This window comes from Triticum urartu, chromosome 2 (genome assembly GCF_003073215.2).
Source record: "Triticum urartu cultivar G1812 chromosome 2, Tu2.1, whole genome shotgun sequence".
Classification (NCBI taxonomy): Eukaryota; Viridiplantae; Streptophyta; class Magnoliopsida; order Poales; family Poaceae; genus Triticum; species Triticum urartu.
Genome location: NC_053023.1, coordinates 33,015,043 through 33,034,661, shown reverse-complemented (window position 1 = coordinate 33,034,661; position 19,619 = coordinate 33,015,043).

Sequence of the window (19,619 nt, the reverse complement as noted above, 5' to 3'; positions counted from 1 at the left end):
GTGAAAGTATGAACCCTAGGCCTTGTTTCCTATCATTGCAATACCGTTTATGCTCACTTTTACCCCTTTTTACATTGCTGTTCTTATATTTTCAGACTACAAAAACCTATATCTACCATCCATATTGCACTTGTATCACCATCTCTTCACCGAACTAGTGCACCTATACAATTTAGCATTGTATTGGGTGTGTTGGGGACACAAGAGACTCTTTGTTACTTGGTTGCAGGGTTGATTGAGAGAGACCATCTTCATGCTGCGCCTCCCACAGATTGATAAACCTTAGGTCATCCACGTGAGGGAAATTTGCTACTATTCTACAAACCTCTGTACTTGGAGGCCCAAAAACATCTACAAGAAGAAGGTTGTTTAGTAGACATCAACCTCCGACTGTTCATCCACGGGCTCCTGTCCATCCAGCCTCCACCACTCCTCTACCGGCTACTTTTCAACCAGCCCTCTCCACGGGGTCCTATTCAACCACCCCTCCACGGGCTACTGTTCATCCATCCCTCCACCGGCTACTTTTCAACAAGCCCTCCACGGGGTCGTCCTATTCATCTAGCCCTCCACGGGGTCATGTTCATCCACCCCCAACCGGCTCGACCGGGGTGCTGTTCATCCAGAGGCAACACCACGGGGTCCTGTTCATCCACCCCCATCAGGAACTGTTCATCCAAACATCCCCAACAACACTCATTGTTCATCAAGGGAATGAGGCAGCAGGGTTCGATCGGCTTAAGTTAGCAGCAGTAGCGAAGGAATCACTCGGGTTCAGTTAACAGCAAGGGTTCGATCGCTCGGGTTTATCAACGTAGCTAGTGCAATCGCTCGGGTTCAGTTAGAGCCCAACGCCTCGCTCGGGTTCAGTTAGAGACTAACGCCTCGCACACATACGCATACGTGTGCGAGAGAAAAGCGTATCGCTCGGCCCCCGACCACCCACCGTAACCGGGAACTCCCCGAAAATTTCCTCGCCCTCGCTTCTACCACCGTTTTTTCGGTCATCGACGGCCCAAAGAATATCATGCAGCTGCGTCTCCGGCCCGTCCATGATGAAACGCCCATTTTCTGTCATGATTTTTTATCATAGAAATAGGAGCCCACCACATCTATGACAATACCGGGTTTTGTCACAATTATCCTCATAGAAGTTGCCGTGTCCCAATATGTTCATCCCAATATGTCACGGATCTGTCTTTTTTTGTAGTGTTGCCGTGTCTGGCCGGATGGCCCTCCGCAAATAGCGCCTTTGCAGAGTATGGCATGTTTGCCGAGCAATACTGTCGACATTGTCGTGTGTTTCCCGACTTATTCCCTTTGCCGAGTGCGGCTCTCGGCATTCTTTACTTTGCTGAGTGCCCGTGTTTTGGCCGTCCGGCATATACGAAAATTCCAGTAGTGGGTACACCTTGTTCCACTACTAGGGAAAACCTTATACACATAACTTTAGCAGTAGCGAGGGTAAAAAAAGCACGCTGGTGCTAAGTAGCAGTAGCGCGTCTGCGCAAACCGCGCTGCAGATAAAGTCCTAGCAGTAGCACGTCTTCTTCTAAACACGTTACTACTAAAATTCCCACGGCTTAGCCGATAGGCTACACATAGTAGTAGCGACCTATAACGAACCGCGCTACCGCTACTTTCTTTGTAGCAGCGCGTTTTAGTCTAAACTCGCTACTGATAGAGGATATAAAATTAAATGGAAAGCAAATAGAAAGGTAATTGAAAATGAAAGAAATAGAATAAGGTGAAAGGAAAAAACATAAAATGTGAAGAAGAATAAATGAAAAAGGGGAAAAAAGAGAATGGTGTACCAGTAGCGTGTATTCCAGAACGCGCTGTAGCTAACGTAGCAGTAGCGCCCTTTCTGGAACGCGCTACTGGTACTTCTGACTTAACCACGGGGTTCGTCCTTCCCCACGGCCACTTCATCCCCCAAACCCAACTCCTCTCTCGCCGCCGCCGTCGCCCCTCGGCCGCCGCGCGCTCTCTGCACACCCTCTACGCCGCCCCGACCGCAGATTCAACGCCGCCCCCGCCCCCGACCTCAATGCCGCCCCGGACGCCGCCCCCGACCTCAACGCCGCCCCCGAGCCCCGACCACGACCTCGACGCCGCCTGCCCCTCCCTCGTCACAGGCACCCGAGGTGAGCACGCCTGCTCCTCCCTCTCCCCTACCTCTGCCTAGGGTTTCTACCTCCATCAAATTAGATGGTAATTAGGGCAGTAGTTCCTAGGTACTAATTAGTTAGTAAGAGCTAGGTACGAATTAGGTACTAGAATATTTTTATTTATAGTAAGTTTATTTTTAGTAAGAACTAATTGAATTAATAGAACTAGTTAGTAAGAACTTGTTGCTATTTTTTTAGTTAAAGCAATTTTCCCGCATCGACGTGGACGATGCCTATCCCGCATCCTCGTCGTCGAGTCGGCGGAGGACGACACCTGCTTGACCAGATGGGCCATGTCCGGGACTGGGCTCCGCCGGGGTGGTACTGGGAGGCGCTACCTACCTGGGGCGCAGGTTGGTGAGGAGCCAGCCTGTCGTTGACCCGAACCTTCTTTGGTGGCGGTCGCGTGGGCCAGTGACGGTCCAGAGGCTCGAGTACTCCGCAGAGGTGGTGCGTGTTGGGTTTCGTAGTAATTTCAAAAAAATTCCTACGCACACTCAAGATCATGGTGATGCATAGCAATGAGAGGGGAGAGTGTTGTCTACGTACCCTCGTAGACCGCAACGGAAGCATTGACGCAACGTAGAGGAAGTAGTCGTACGTCTTCCCGATCCGACCGATCCAAGCACCGTTACTCCGGCACCTCCGAGTTCTTAGCACACGTACAGCTCGATGATGCTCCCCGGGCTCCGATCCAGCAAAGCTTCGGAGATGAGTTCCGTCAGCACAACGGCATGGTGACGATGATGATGTTCTACCGACGCAGGGCTTCGCCTAAGCACTACAACGATATGATCGAGGTGGAATATGGTGGAGGGGGGCACCGCACACGGCTAAGGAACGATCACGAGGATCAAATTGTGTGTCTAGGGGTGCCCCCTGCCCCCGTATTTAAAGGAGCCAAGGGGATGGGCGGCCGGCCAGGTATGGCGCGCCAAGGGGGAGTCCTACTCCCACCGGGAGTAGGACTCCTAGTTGGACAAGGAGAGAGAGGGGGAAAAGAGGAGGAAGAGAGGAAGGAAAGGGGGGGGGCGCCGCCCCCCTTCCCTTGTCCTATTCGGACTAGAAAGGGGAGGGGCGCGCGGCCACCTCTTGCCTCCTTCTCTCTTCTCCCTCAAGGCCCATGTAGGCCCAATAAACCCCCGGGGGGGTTCCGGTAACCCTCGGTACTCTGGAAAAATGCCGATTTCACCCGGAACGATTCCGATGTCCAAATATAGGCTTCCAATATATCGATCTTTATGTCTCGACCATTTCGAGACTCCTCGTCATGTCCGTGATCACATCCGGGACTCCGAACTAACTTCGGTACATCAAAATGCATAAACTCATAATAACTGTCATCGTAACGTTAAGCGTGCGGACCCTACGGTTCGAGAACAATGCAGACATGACTAAGACAAATCTCCGGTCAATAACCAATAGCGGGACCTGGATGCCCATATTGGCTCCTACATATTCTATGAAGATCTTTATCGGTCAGACCGCATAACAACATACGTTGTTCCCTTTGTCATCGGTTTGTTACTTGCCCGAGATTCGATGGTCGGTATCTCAATACCTAGTTCAATCTCGTTACCGGCAAGTCTCTTTACTCGTTCCGTAACACATCATCTCGCAACTAACTCATTAGTTGCAATGCTTGCAAGGCTTATGTGATGTGCATTACCGAGAGGGCCCCAGAGATACCTATCCGACAATCGGAGTGACAAATCCTAATCTCGAAATACGCCAACCCAACATCTACCTTTGGAGACACATGTAGAGCTCCTTTATAATCACCCAGTTACGTTGTGACGTTTGGTAGCACACAAAGTGTTCCTCCGGCAAACGGGAGTTGCATAATCTCATAGTCATAGGAACATGTATAAGTCATGAAGAAAGCAATAGCAACATACTAAACGATCGGGTGCTAAGCTAATGGAATCACTACAGGAATCAGCTACTTTGCCGTCTGCCATGGTGGACGGCAAAGGCATGAACGGCGGACGGCAAAGGCCTTTGCCGTCAGCCACGGACGGCAAAAGGCTCCGGCAAAGTAGGCTTCGGTAAACAGCTACTTTGCCGTCTGCTACTGATGGCAAAGTCTTTGCCGTCCGCCGCAGACAGCAAAGAGAGCGTGGTAGACGGCAAAGAAGGCGGACGGCAATAATTGCGCTGTCAGTCCGTTAGGTGGCTAACGGCAGGCCTTTGTCGTCCGCCGCTGACGGCAAACTTTCAAGTGTCTTTGCCGTCAGCCGTATGATGTCATCTACACGTCACTACATGGCAGGTTCTTTGCCGTTTGCCACTGATGGCAAAGTCTTTGCCGTCTGCCACTGTAGGCAAACTGACCAAACGGGTCAGCTCCCAGGAAGCACAGCTGGATGCCACGTGCCTTCTTTGCCGTCCGCGGCAGACGGCAAAGAGCCCGTTGCCGTCGGTGGCAGACGGCAAAGAGCCTGCATATTGGCTCTTTTATCTGTTTTTTATTAAATCCAACAATTTTCATCACAAATATAGATGACATATATAGATATATTTCAAAAGGCCATTACAGAGCAAACATATAAGATATCCAACACGTAACTTCATCATCCAACCATATATATTACATGCATAGTTCCATCATACATAACAAGTTCAACATAGAGGCATCCAACCATATATATTACAATAGTTTCATCCAACGATACATGCATAGTTCAACGATACAAAAGAAACAGAGAAAGGGATAAGGAGCACTCCATCTATGCAAGCTTTCGTCAAGTGAATGAACTCTGCAAAATGAAAAATAAGAAAGTTAGAAGAAGAAGAGTAGAACAAGAAGAAGACTAGAACAAGAAGAAGACTAGAACCAGAAGAAGACTAGAACAAGAAGAGTATGTCATTTATGAGCTAACTTAGGTGAAATGGATCATATATGAGCTAACTAAGTTGAAATGGGTCGTTTATGAGCTAGCTAAGGTCAAATGGATCATTTATGAGCTAACTTAGTTGAAATGGGTCGTTTATGAGCTAACTAAGGTCAAATGGATCGTTTTTCAGGTAACTAAGGTGAAATGGATCTTTTTTAGCTAACTTAGATGAAATGGATCATTTATGAGCTAACTTAGTTGAAATGGATCGTTTTTGAGCTAACTTAGGTGAAATGGATCATTTATGAGGTAATCTAGTTGAAATGGATCTTTTTGAGCTAACTTAGGTGAAATGGATCATTTATAAGCTAATTTAGGTGAAATGGATCGTTTTTTAGGTAACCTAGGTGAAATGGATCGTTTATGAGCTAAATTAGTTGAAATAGATCATTTATGAGATAACCTAGGTAAGATTGGTCATTTTGGAGTTAACCTAGGTGAAATGGGTCATTTTAAAGCTAACGTAGGTAAAATGGATCATTTAGGAGCTAATCTAGGTAAAATGGGTCATTTTTGAGCTAACTTGGATGAACTGGATCATTTATAAGCTAACCTAGGTAAAGTGGGTCATTTTAGAGCTAACTTAGGTAAAATGGATCGTCTATAAGCTAACTAAGCTAATTATGCAATTTTTGACATAAGTAAGCTAAGTACAGATCGTTTTAGAGCTAACTTAGGTAAAATGGATGGTTTTGGAGGTCAGTAAGCTTATTAAGTCATTTTGGAGGTGAAGAAGCTAAGTCTAGGTCATTATGGTAAGCATTGGAGGAAATAAAGCTAAGTCTAGGTCTTTATGCATGTGTTAAGCAAAACACTAGATAAACTTACCAAGATGTAGGAGGTGTAGGAGCGGGGTGGCTCGTGTCGGTAGCTGGAGAAGGATCGTGCGATGCTTGTCTGGAGTTACGCTGCACCAAAGATCATTTCCAATGTCTTGTTAGCATGATGACACTCAAATGTTAAGACTAGCAAGTAATGTCCATTCAATAAAACTCACCATGGTCCCAGGAGCAATCACTGGCATCGGCGGAGCGGTCTGACCTGTCTTCTCGCACACAGACTGCACATTTGGTTTTGACGACTCAGTCATACTAGTTAGTAATGAGACAAACACTACATGAATGTTTTGGCTAATCTGCAGAAGAAGCTTACCACAAGGAGCTCGTACATGGCCCTTGCCTGCATGTCATTCCGTGCCCTCTCCTCCTCCATCATCTTTGTCGTCCTCTCCTCCAACTCCCGCTGCCTCTCCACCGCCTCCGCCAGAAGTTTCTCCGTTCTATCTCTCTCACTCTGTATAGCAGCCTGCAACACCACTCACATGACCATTTGTAATCATTGATGGAAGCGCACACAATGTAATGGAGAAAGATAACTGAGTACGTATCACTAACCTTGATGGCGAGTTGCACTGGCCGTTCACGAGGCCTTATCTCAGGAGCGGAGCTCGACTGGCGCGCCTTGATCTCCGGGAGAGTTCTAGGACAACGGATAAGTCCATCTCCAATGGCTATGGAGCCATGGGACCTCCCGCCACCAGATATCATCAACAGCTCTGGATCAATGGGACCCTGGCTCGGGTTAAAGTCCTCCCCTTTCCTCGCCTTCCCCTCATCTCTATATCTCACGAGCTTGTTGTGGGAGGAGATGTTGGTGAAGTTGTTTGCATCATCGAGGTCAGACTGAGAGAAAGCCTTGACTTTCTTGAAAGAGGCAGTGTGGGCCATGGCATACAGGTCGTACACCTCTCGCAACTTATCCGCCTTATTGTAGCGTGCCTGAAAGAGAGAAACAATGAAAATTAGTAATTAAAGGGCTCAAGCTAGCATGATGAATGAATTGCATGAATCATGAAGCAAACCACATACCCAGTTGCGCCCGAACTGATATAAGTTGGAGCTGCCTTGATGGTGTGGCACACCTTCCATTTGGGCACGTTTGTCCTTGGCCTCGTTGTGGAGGGCTAGCCATCGTTGTGAGCACCACTCATCGACCAACACCTCCCAACAATCCATTCGATCCGCACACCATCTCGGAGGCACCTAAGTTAGCAAATAGAAACTTGAGCGCTACGGCTAAGAATTACTAAATGAACGAACTTAAGTAGAGAAGGCCTTAAGAATTACCTTCATGTACTGCTCCTTACTCAGGAACTTATCGCGGCACGCCGGCTTGGTCTTCTTGATACCACGCAAGGCGTAGTAGTCTCGAACAGCCTGCACCCGAGCCTCGTGTCGTAAGTTCTGGAGTAGGCGCTTGCAGACGTTCTCGATAACATGTGCCGCGTCCTCCTCGTATCCCTCCTCACACCTGTAGAATGTCTGCAATCAAATGAGACAATATTGATTAGTACAATTAATAACTAGCTAGTTGAAGATTTTTAAATGTGTAAAGGAGAAATTACCCAGAACTTTCTGATCACCATGTCTGCCCTCGTGTTGCACACGACACCGTCGATAATCTCATCCGGCGGGGCCGGGGCAGCCACGTAGTGCTCCCAGCTCAATCCAAGCTCTGGAAGCCGACCCTCACCAGGCAACGTGACAAACCCCGGAAAGTTTTTCCGGCAAAGAACTCCAAGGACGGAGTTGGGCCGGCGGACACTATGATGGTGGTCCCAACCCCTGCAGCATGACAAGGCCAACGCATTAGTTATTTGAAAAAACGTGAATGCACAAGGTACAGAAATATTAAATGCACTTACGTACCTCTCCCTAGCAGGGAAAATCAACCACCTCTACTCGCGGGTCACCGGCACGGACGGGACCGTGTAGCACCACGCTGGTAGACGGTGCCCCCCTCCTCCTCAAGATCAGTCGGCTCCCCGCCATCATCAGCATGGCCACTCGGCTCCTCGGGCTGATCTGGCCAGGTACCCCATCCGGACGTGTGCTCCTCCGGGGTCACGTGGGCCGAACTCTCGTGGGCCGAAGGCCAGTCGACCCGAGGCTCGTGGGCCCAAGACCCGTGGACCGGAGGCTCGTGGACCGGAGTCCGTGTAGCCTCCTCCTCGGACGAGTCCACCCTAGCAGTCACGTGCTCGGGTGAAACGGCTGGGGGTGGCGGCGAGCAAGGCGCCGTAGCAGTCACCCTACCTCCTCTCCCACGACCACGTGCCCCACCTCCTCTCTTCCTACCTCGTCCCCTGCTGGGCACCGCGGTCGACGAAGAAGGGCCCGGCAGTGTGGCCATACTGTCCAGCAACGCTCGGCGGAGAGGTGCGTCTGGAATGGAAGACCTCAGACCACGCTCCCGACCAGCGCCCACCATCTTTGAACACCTGCCATGACAAAAAGTAAACGAAATTAGTACAACATAAAAAAAGACCGACATGAATAATAATATGTGTATCACTTAAGTGTATCATCATCAAGTACAACATAAAAAAATGTAATACCTGACACTACTAATAATCTCGATCAGTATCATCAATAAATGCATAATCATCATCATCACTATAATCAATGACGGGCTCATAGGGTTCATTGGCATCAACATGTGCAAGGCCACCTTGACGTAATCGGTCAAGCATTGACAGGTCATCCGCAGCAGTAACCTCTTCTTGTTCCGGCTCTTCTTGTTCCTCCTCTGGGGTGATGTCGGATTCATTGTCGCTGTCTACTTCCACGTTTTGGGGTGAAGTATAGCGGTTCTTGAAACGCTTTTTGGAAAGACGTGTCTCTTGGAAGAATTCTCCTTCATATGTGTCTGGGTTAATGTGAGGTTCATAATCCTCTTCCTTTGGGGGAGAAAGTCTAGCACGTGACGGCACTTCATAAACGACATCCCAACCTTTCAGATTTGGATTAGTTTGGCAGGCCCACGGTAGATAGAATACTTGGGTCGCCTGTTGAGCCATAATATAGACATCAGGAACATCTAAATGAGTGCTTTGGTTGATTTCAACTAGCCCTACATGTTCATGAGTCCTTCTAGTCTCCTTCGGCTGAAACCAATAACATTTGAAGACTACGACATTCGGTGGATTTTCACCATAGAACAGAAGTTCATAAATTACTTCAACTCTCCCATAATACTCGGTACCTCCTTCGCCGATAGCAGATAAACAACAATTTGTTGACTTTCGGTCGGCCATAGATAGCTCTTTGCCATGGGTACGAAAGCGATACCCGTTGATGTCGTACTTGTCAAATGAACGGACCTTATAGTCAAAACCATTAGCGACTTGTCTCAATTCGGCGTCCATAGACTCTGAATTAGCCTACAAGTTTAATATGAAAGGATTGTTGCATTATGCACAAATTAGCGAATGATATGAAATTGTCTAATAGAAATTACCGTTTGTTTGAACCAAGAGATGAAACCGGGATAGCCACCTCCTTGCTTTGCGAGAAGCTCATACTCTTCGATGGAATCCTTTTGGATCTCCGCTCCATACGAGAATATGGTGACGTATCGACTGTATGACATATCCAGGAATAAGAGTAGTTCAAAGGAAATAGAAGTTGCGAAACAATGTACCGAGAACTTACTCGATGTACAGCCGCACTTCTATTAGGTTGTTGAAGATATACAACGAAATGGTCCGCTATTCTTCGTTATCCAAAGATACTGGATGTGAAACACTAGCTGGTGCGAGATTCCCTTTGAATAGGCTGAGGTTGGATCCACCCTTTGTAGGCTCGTCAGCATTGTACCGAGGCTTCGGATTATGCAAATGACGATTTTTGGCTTCGTAGTGCGCTGTTACGAAGTTTGCCGCCTCCTCTGTGATGAATGCCTCAGCCATCGATGCTTCAATTCTACGTTTATTTTTACATTTTTCTCGAAGCGTCTTATGCATCCTCTCAGTTGGGTAGCACCAACGATTTTGCACGGGCCCCCCCCAATCTTGCCTCGGTCGGGAGATGCAAAATCAAATGCTCCATTGGATTAAAGAAGCCCGGTGGAAAGATCTTCTCTAACTTGCAGATCAACTCCGGCGCCAACTCTTCCATTTCTTCTAGCACGCCAGGTGATAGTTCTTTCGCACAAAGAACACGGAAGAAATAGCTGAGTTCTGCCAGTACTAGCCATTCATCCTCAGGGATGAAGCCACGCAACATCACCGGCATTACCCGCTCAATCCATATGTGCCAATCATGACTCTTGAGACCAAATATCTTCAGTTTATCAAGATTCGCTCCCCTCTTTAGATTCGCTGCATACCCATCGGGGAACATCAACTGCTGTTGCACCCACAACAGAATTTCCCTCATAGCTGGCCTTCCAAGATTGAACCATGCCTTTGGCTTCGTCCAGTTCTGCTTTCCTTTCGGTTCTTTCATGTTTTGTAACGGCCTATCACATAGCGCCTCCAGATCGACTCTAGCCTTAGTATTATCCTTTGACTTCCCATCTATGCCGAACAATGTACCAAAAAGTGCCTCGGCGATATTCTTCTCAGTGTGCATCACGTCGATGTTGTGTGGGCAAAGGAGGTCTTTGAAGTAAGGCAGATCCCATAAGCATGTTTTGTGAGTCCACGCATGCTTAGTATTATACCCCTTGAAGTACCCTGGACGTTGTGGATCTGGCTCGAGAGCGTTTAACTGATCCAGGGTCTGTTGGCCTGTCAATGCAGGTGGTGCAGAGTTTTTGACAACTCTACCCCTGATGAAGTTCTTCTTGTCTTTCCTGAACTTATGGCGAGGATCCAGGAACTGTCTATGCATGTCGAAGCAAGAAAACTTGCGACCGGCCTGAAGCCAACGAAACTCAAGAGCTCCCTTGCATGTGGGGAACGGGAACCTTCCATGCACACACCAGCCAACGAATAGCGCATACGCCGGCAAGTCATGCGTCGAGTACATGTACCAGACACGCATTATGAAGTTTCGTTTGCTAAAGGCGTCGTATGTCTTGAACCCATTATCCCAGGCTTCTTGCAATTCGTCCTTAAGCGGCTGCATGTACACATTCATATTTTTGCCCGGATAGTTGAGTCCTGGAATTATCAACGTCAGGAAAATGTTCTTTCTTTGCATAATCTGTCCGGGGGGAGATTGAGTGGAAAGACAAATACGGGCCAACAACTGTATTGGGCTGCCGTCATACCAAACACACTGAACCCATCCGTGCTGAAGCCGACTCGAGGATGCCTCGGATCTGCCGCTTTGTCAGCATGTAATTCATCAAACCTTTTCCACGCAACACCATCCGATGTGTGTACCATCATCAGATTCCCATCTGCATCTAGTTCGGTTCTTTTGCCTGTTTTGTGCCATGTCATCTGTCTGGCCGTCTCTTCGACCATGAAAAGACGTTGAAGTCTTGGTACGATTGGCATATACCGAAGAACACTAACTGGGATTTTGGTCTGTGTCTTCTCACCCATACCGTTGTCTACCACAATATACCTGGAAGACTTGCAAATGGGACAATAGTTCAAGTCCGCATAGTCAAGCCTAAATAAGGCACATCCTTTCTCACAGGCATGTATCTTCTGATAGGGCATCTTCAGTGCACGGAGGATTTTGTCCGACTGGTACAGGTTTGCAGGCATTACATGGCCTTTGGGTAGAAAGCGTCCAAATACTGTCATAATTGCGTCATAGCATTCTCTGCCCAAGTTGAACTGAGCCTTCAGAGCCATTACTTGTGAGATGGCATCCAACTGACAAAGCTCAGTGTGCTCGTGGAGCGGACGTTTCGAAGACTCCAACATTTCATTGAAGGCCTTTGCAGATTCCTCCATCTCCTCGTCCGAATCCCGAGCATCATCATAGCCTTGCACCATGTTTTCCATCCCGGTACCATGTTCGTCGGTGCGACGACGATCCACCTCAGCTCGGTCACGTTGGGCAGACTCACCATGAAATGTCCACACCGTATAATCGGGCGTAAAACCACTCTTCTGCAGGTGTTTGCCCATTTCAGCCTCTGTCTTCTTTTCCCAATTGCCGCACCGGAAACAGGGGCACCAGGTTTTCTTTTGGCCATTTGCAAATGCGGCTTGCACAAACCCCTTAGTTTTTGTGAACCATTCAGCACTCCATTTGTTCTGACCAGTGTGACCGGTATACATCCAAGCACGGTCACTCATCTTGACTTTCAGAGCTACTGGACACACAACAATTATATATGTAATTCACCATGTATATATTCATCAGTTGATCTACTTTGTCAATTTTATTACGTCCATGCAACCTACACTCTAATAGGTAATGATAGGTCCTAATCCCACCCGTGTATGTGTAGATTGGGTTTATTTTCCCATGCTATGCTCCGGATCCGACGCAAAATTTCGGCAGCACCTCCCCGCTGTTCTCCTGATACACGTCTCTGCAATAAACAGAGAGGATGTGTACCTGGAGAACAACAGGGGAGGCACTGACGAAATATATGCGTCGGATCCGGAGCAAAGCATATGGAAAAACGAACCCAATCTACACATACTCGGGCTGTCCATGGATAGCGTTGGACAATTCGAAAGAATCATGGTTATAAATATGCAAATGCATGCATATTTATAACTATGACGCTTTCGAACGGGAGACACATATTGGTTACACATACTGATGATTCAAGACACATATATAGCTAGCTATCAAGTTTCATCGAAATAGATCAAATAATTAATGGGGTAGGAGGACTTGTCATTTGTGCTCACCCACGAACGAAGGGGCAGAGCTCGTCAAATGCACGGCGAGGTCGTCGAACACCAAACCTCGCAGCGATGAAACAACTGCACATTTAAAACTACACGATCAACACAATTATATATGATGTTTTTCATAACAAAATCGAAAAATATATGACCTAACTAATAATTCACAAATATATGACCCCGTCGGCCTGTGGAAGGCCAAAGAACACCTTTTCGGGAGGTGTCGGTGGTCGGGGTGTCCTGTCGGTGTCGGGGTGCCGTGTCGGGGTCTCGGGGTCGGGGTGTCGGGTCGGGGTGCCGGGTCGGGGTCGGGGTGCCGTGTCAGTGTCGGGGTCGGGGTGTCGGGGGTCAGGGTGTCGGGTCAGGCTCGGGGTCGGGGTGTCGGGTGGCTCGGGGGGGTCGGGGTCAGGGTCGGGGTGTCGGGGTCGGGGTCTAGGGGTCGGGGTGTCGTGTCGGGGTTGGGGTGCCGTGTCGGGTCGGGTTTTTTTTCCTCTTTTTTCCTTTTCTTCTTCTTCCTATTCTTCCTTTTCTTCCTTTTCTTCCTTCTTCTTCTTCTTCTTCTTCTTCTTCTTCTTTCCTTTTTCCTTTTCTTCTTCTCCTCCTCTCCTCTTTTTTCTTCTTCTTCTTCTTCCTCTTCTTCTTTTTTCTTCTCCTCCTCCTCTTCTTCTTCTTCCTTTCCTTTTTCCTCTTCTTCTTCTTCTCCTCCTCTCCTCTTTTTCTCTTCTTCTTCTTCTTTCCTCAAACTAAACTAAACCTAAAACTAAAACTAAATCTAAATTAAACATAAACCTAAAACTAATAAAACAGAAAAAAAGGAAAAAACTAAATCTAAACCTAAAACTAAACTAAAACTAAACCTAAAACTAAATCTAAACTAAAACTAGAAAAGAAAAAAACAGAAAAAAGGAGGGGGGCTCACCTGGGGCAGGGCCGGTGGAGGAGGGGGGCGGGGCGGTGGAGGGGAGCGGCCGGGGCCGGGGGGCCGGGCGGGGGGGGGGGCGGCCGGGGCGGGGGGGGGGCGGGGGGGCACGGGGCGGCGAGGGGCCGGGGCGGCGGCGGCGGGGGCGAGAGGCGGCGGCGGTGGGGTGGGAAGTGGGGCGAGGAGAGAACAGAGAGGGGCGGGGGGTATACGGGCCGTTAGATACTGCCTCTTTTTCGTCCGCCCCTCTTTGCCGTCCGCCTTTTGCCTCTTTGCCGTCTGCTGGCGGACGGCAAAGAGGTGGGCCGTTAAGTTTTCCCAAATGGGCGGGGGGTGGGGGCCACCTCTCTCTTTGCCGTCTGCCAGCTGACGGCAAAGATGCTTTGCCGTCTGTTGGCAGACGGCAAAGATCTGGCTGACGGCAAAGAAGCTCTTTGCCGTCAGCCAGATCTTTGCCGTCCGCTTTTTGGTAGCTGATGGCAAAGAGCTTCTTTGCCGTCAGCTAGCAGACGGCAAAGAGCTGGAAGATGGCAAATTAGCTGATTCCAGTAGTGAATGGGTCATGTCAATCAGATCATTCATCTAATGATGTGATCCCGTTAATCAAATAACAACTCTTTGTCCATGGTTAGGAAACATAACCATCTTTGATTAACGAGCTAGTCAAGTATTGGCATACTAGTGACACTCTGTTTGTCTATGTATTCACACATGTATTATGTTTCCGGTTAATACAATTCTAGCATGAATAATAAACATTTATCATGAAATAAGGAAATAAATAATAACTTTATTATTGCCTCTAGGGCATATTTCCTTCAGTGCGTCACCGTGTCAGTGAGGAGGACGCGCACGTCCATCGCTACTTGTTTGCGTTGGAGCACAGGTTCTCCAATACCTGGCAGGTTCTCCAGGGATCTCACTGGAGCTATGATCCCGTGATGGTTCCTTCTCTGTGGGTGTCCACCGCCCGCGCCGATACCCGTCGTGTGCTAGGGTTTTAGTTGTACTAGTGATGTTATATGTATGACACTATTCGGGATGTATTAGTGATAATATTCGACGAGGTACGGACGCATGAGATGATTTACTTTTGCTTATTGAATGCATGCTAATTTGTGTCTTATAAGATATTTTGAAATGTATATCTTGTGTTGCTCAATATCCAAGTGGCTGGTCATGTTTGCAGGTTACACCTCCGAGTGGCCTATGTTTTGCCGGAGTGTTGATTCATTTCCGTTCTGGCAAATTTCACGCGCTCGATATGTCCTATTTTAGCAAATGTCATGCCGGATTTTTCTGTGAATTTTGGCATGACTTTTGCCAGAATATGTAGGAAATATCGAGTGCCCCAGATTTGTGTGTGGAGTATCCTGGTAGTTGTCTTCTATCGATTTTCAATTAATGTTTTAACTATGAACATAAGAAATGTCTGACGACAAAAAGGATTTGGGTAATTGCAAATACCGCGAAGACAAGCGCGGCCTGTGCGACGGAATCTTCCTAGATGATGATAGATGCTTCAGCATCAAGTTGGGCGAGAACTTCGAAGTGGATACAGTAAGTCACAACGACAAGTCTTTTTTCGTAATTAAGCATGACATCTGCTTCATTTGCTTCAACTTATATTTTTTTACTATTCTACTAGCGTATCCCCTGCCATGCAAGAGTTTTTGTATTGGATAAGATAGGTTTCAGTCATACTATGGAGGTAAAGAAAGTTTACTTGAAGACCGAGCATGGTTATATTTTCCACACAAAATTATACAATTCAGACGACTACACCTATTTTGGATGCAAAACATGGCGAGCACTATGCAATACTTATGCATTTGAGCCTGATATGGTTATCACCTTTGATATTCGTCCGGAAGATGATATTGAAGGTAATACCGACATCTGGGTCGATGTGCAGACGCCTCCAGTTACACCATTATGTAAGTTTCTCAACCATATTTATGTCTTTGATATTGTTTATTCAAAAATAGTTGACAACTAATTTGTATTGTCAGCTTATTTCGGTGCAAGCAAACATGTCCAGCGCTTGGTAGACAGGACCTACTACTGTCTCGGGGCTGAACTAAACTGCGAGGAGCTAAGTCATTATGTTTCATGGCTTGAGGATCTTGGTACTGTCAAGACAAATTTTCTTCCTGGACTTAGAAATGTTAGTACTGAAAACGTGCGACCAATAGTGTTCGTAATGAACTACGGTCACATCTATTTAGGAAGGATGGTAAGATTTTTACTATTTGTCCTCAGCGCATCTTTTCCATACATTATTTGTGAAGCTAAACTTCATTGCTAAGTATGTGACCATACGATGTTCTTCAACAGGGACTCTCGATGAATGTTGTGCCTTATGGGATCGAGACTAAAGGTACCATGAGTATTATTAGCTTACAGCCAAGATATCCTACAGGTTACTTTAGTGCATTCAAGATCAGCGATGAATGCTTAATAGTGCAAGACTGGACCAGATATGTGATGGGGGAGCACAGACAAGTACTAGGGGGCAGCAAACAGATGTGCTACCCAAAATTAGGAGGCAGGTTCATCTGCATGCTCCAACTTGCTCAAGGAGGAGAGCTACACATGTTTTATGTTGTTTTACCTAAGAGAGAGAAGCAGGAGTGATTAGCTAGAAATGAGTTTGAGGATGATGATGTGCTACACTATTACTATGATGATAAAATAGCTAGTGTTGGTGGTAATGACTGATGATTATTATTAGCTAGTGTTAGTGGAGATTAAATAAATATTGTTGGTGGTAATGATTATGATGATGATTAAATACCTTGTGCTGGCGGAGTAGATTCAAGTGGAGGCAACATGTGGTGCACACCGAAAGTACTACTAGTCCAAACAAGATCAAGTTTGGATTAGTAGTATACTTTTGACATGCACCACATATTGCCTCCACTTGAACATAATCCACCTTCATTTGACACACTGTTATGGACATAATGATGTAAACCTCATAACTGGTATTGTACCAATATTTGTACGATGGCGCATAAATACACTAAAAATAAAAAAAATAAAAAAACAATACTAGTAGAGCGCGCTACAACTACTCCATAGCAGTAGGGCGGCTCGCTGCACCGCGTTGCTGCTAAATGGAGTTTGGTGGACACTGCCGGTCGATATTTGTAGCAGCGCGGTTTACACCGAGCGCGCTACTGCTAAAAACTTGTCAGTAGCGAGTTTCCCACACCCGCGCTACTACTAATTAGCAGCAGCGCTCCTTTTTTAGCCGCGCTGCTGCTAAGATTCTGTGTATAATGTTTTCCCTAGCGATGGAAAGAAAACACGCTGCCAGTAGTTACATTAGCAGTAGCATGGGAGTGAACAAGCGATGCAACTATTTGTCCTAGCAGTAGCGCGTGCGGCACGCGTTACTACCAAGCAATAGCTGTAGCGCCTTATTAGTAGCGCGCCTACCCGCGCTACTAGTGAGCACAAAACCAGCACTACTGCTAGGGTTTTCCCTAGTAGTGTTCCCTCAAAAATAAGAAGTAGTACACCTTGTTCGTTGTTGATTCTTCTTGAAAATCTATGTCCATCAAAAAGATGCACCCACCTTTCATGTTTGAACGTTCACACGAAAACCCTGTTCAAAGAAAACGTCCGAATTCTGTTGTTCACCTGTCATACACCAAAGTTCTTGTACAAGATGCTAGATCATATATGTTCAATCACAAAAGCCTACGGTTTATTTCTACCCCAAATGTAAACTTCCTTTACAGGGTGAATTACTAGCTCAGGCTGCTTGTTTATTACGGACGCTTGAACCAACTAATGTGTCTACAAATATGAATCAAAATATTAAGATGAAAGTAGTAATATTGTACTGCTTACTTGCAGGACAAAGTGATTTGGACCAACAGTGTGAACTTCCTCAACGATTGCTGCTGGACAGGCTATGCGCTCATCAAGCTTGAGATCTACATAACAGTATGTACATAAACATACACATCAGACTAAGAATTCGCAAACCCAGCCAGAAATACAATCAAGAATTCCTTATTGTGGATCTTTCTAACAGTTATGTCATCTTTAAATTCTTTGCAGATCCCCAATGGCCTCGGTACAATCTTCAGCCTCATCCAGCTGATCCTCTAGTTTTACTACTACACATCGACCCCCAAGCAGGGCAAGAACGTCGAATTGCCCACCGTCCTCACCAAAAACGCCATTACCAGCGGCACAGAGCTCACTCATTTTTCATGCATATATCTCCTTGTCATGCATATATCTCCTCATTTTTTTATGCGTACATCTCCTTGTCATGCATATATATCTGATCTGCATGAGTCTCCCATCCCGCATGGCCAGCCGTCGTGGACTGTGCAGGTCAAAAGCATATGACACATGCATGCTTGAGGTGCCCTATTGATATACACAGGTAGATCGTTTTTCCATCTAACAAAGTTCTGGTGCTCAAACTGTGCAGTGAAGCTTCTAGAGCACGGACGGTTAGTTATTTTTTCATGTGAGTTTCATTCTCCTATTTTGTTTAGTTGCATCTTGTTGTGCACGTACGATCAAGAATTACATTCGTACAGGCCCCAAGAATTGTTTTACCCAATTAGAGTGAGCTACCAATGTAGAAAGGGGTTGTCTTAAAATGATTATTTTTTTCTTAGAAATGACTGTTGACAGAGATGAGGGTTAAAATAAGATGGGCCCTTTTTGATGCAGCAAACTGGTGCAAAATGATCTCGGCTTGTGAGACAAGGCGACGTCAAAAGCCTGTTGAGACCTTGAGTATGCACACGGCCACATGGGGTCTCGGGCCTGTCTAGGTAAATCTTTTCAACACCATAGGGGTCTCTGGCAGGGCTGCCCTTTTTCGCCGATCATGTTCAACCTTGACATGGAACCCTTCCAATGCAACTTGCATAGAGCCACCGATGAAGGGATTCTATCTCAGTTTGAGCAGCGCTCTGCCAGAATCGTGTATCCAGATAATGCTCACGGCAAAGGATAGGCTAAAGAAAGACAACAAATCTCTAGTGCAGGGTTTTGTCATCTCTTTGCCGAGAGTGTCTCTCGGCAAAGATGCCACAGCCAACAGCTGGCGCATGCCACATTGTCGGGAGTGGCTCTCTGCAAAAACGCCACAGCCAACTGCCACCGTGCCACTTTACCGAGAGCCACTCTCGGCAAATATCCATTCCCAGACAACTATTTACTGCTTTTCCACTGATCCCTACTGCAATAATTTATATACAATACATAAAAAAGCATTTCAAGTCTGAATGTCTAACTACAAACTCACATAACCATTACATAAAATAGTTCACACGAACTTCTTTTGAGATCACAAAGTAGCTCTTTACTAAAAATGCCTACTGACTAAACAATAAAGTGGTCAATGCATTTCTACATGCGACCACAACATAAAAGCAACACCACAATCATCACAAACCGAAGAAGATTTATCAAGTTCTTTCATCCACTAAACCTGATAAGCCGTTTCTGGCTAGCACATCCATTCAATCCATCCATTGAACCCACTAATTAAGATTTTCTTTTCTGCTTAAACACATACTGGTTGTAATGAGTGGTGGGAGCTTCCTTCATAGAAAATCACTTGTTCATTGCATTCAGACCCTGAATCGTAGCTGGACATCTACCTCTATACACTACATACCACTTCATCTACAAAGATAGAGAAAAAGAGACAGAGAAATAATGCAAGGTTAATAATAGCACATCATACATAATCCACGTAAGCATTCGTCACTCATACAATCAAAAGCATCGCAAGTGGCAATCTAAGAAGTCCATATCAGCACCTACATGACTACATTAGTAAATCAACGCCAAACTATCTAGGTGGACTACTCAGAGGGGTAGTCCGTGAAACCGGTGATCGTGGAGTGAGAGAACGTTGGGGCATCCCCCACGGTGGAGGACCAAGCGTCGTCGGGAATGTACGTCGGTGGACTCAGTGGCATCGATCGTCACACTCCTTACATGGTGGGGCCTTCTTCTCCTTGTTGGGGGATTCTTCT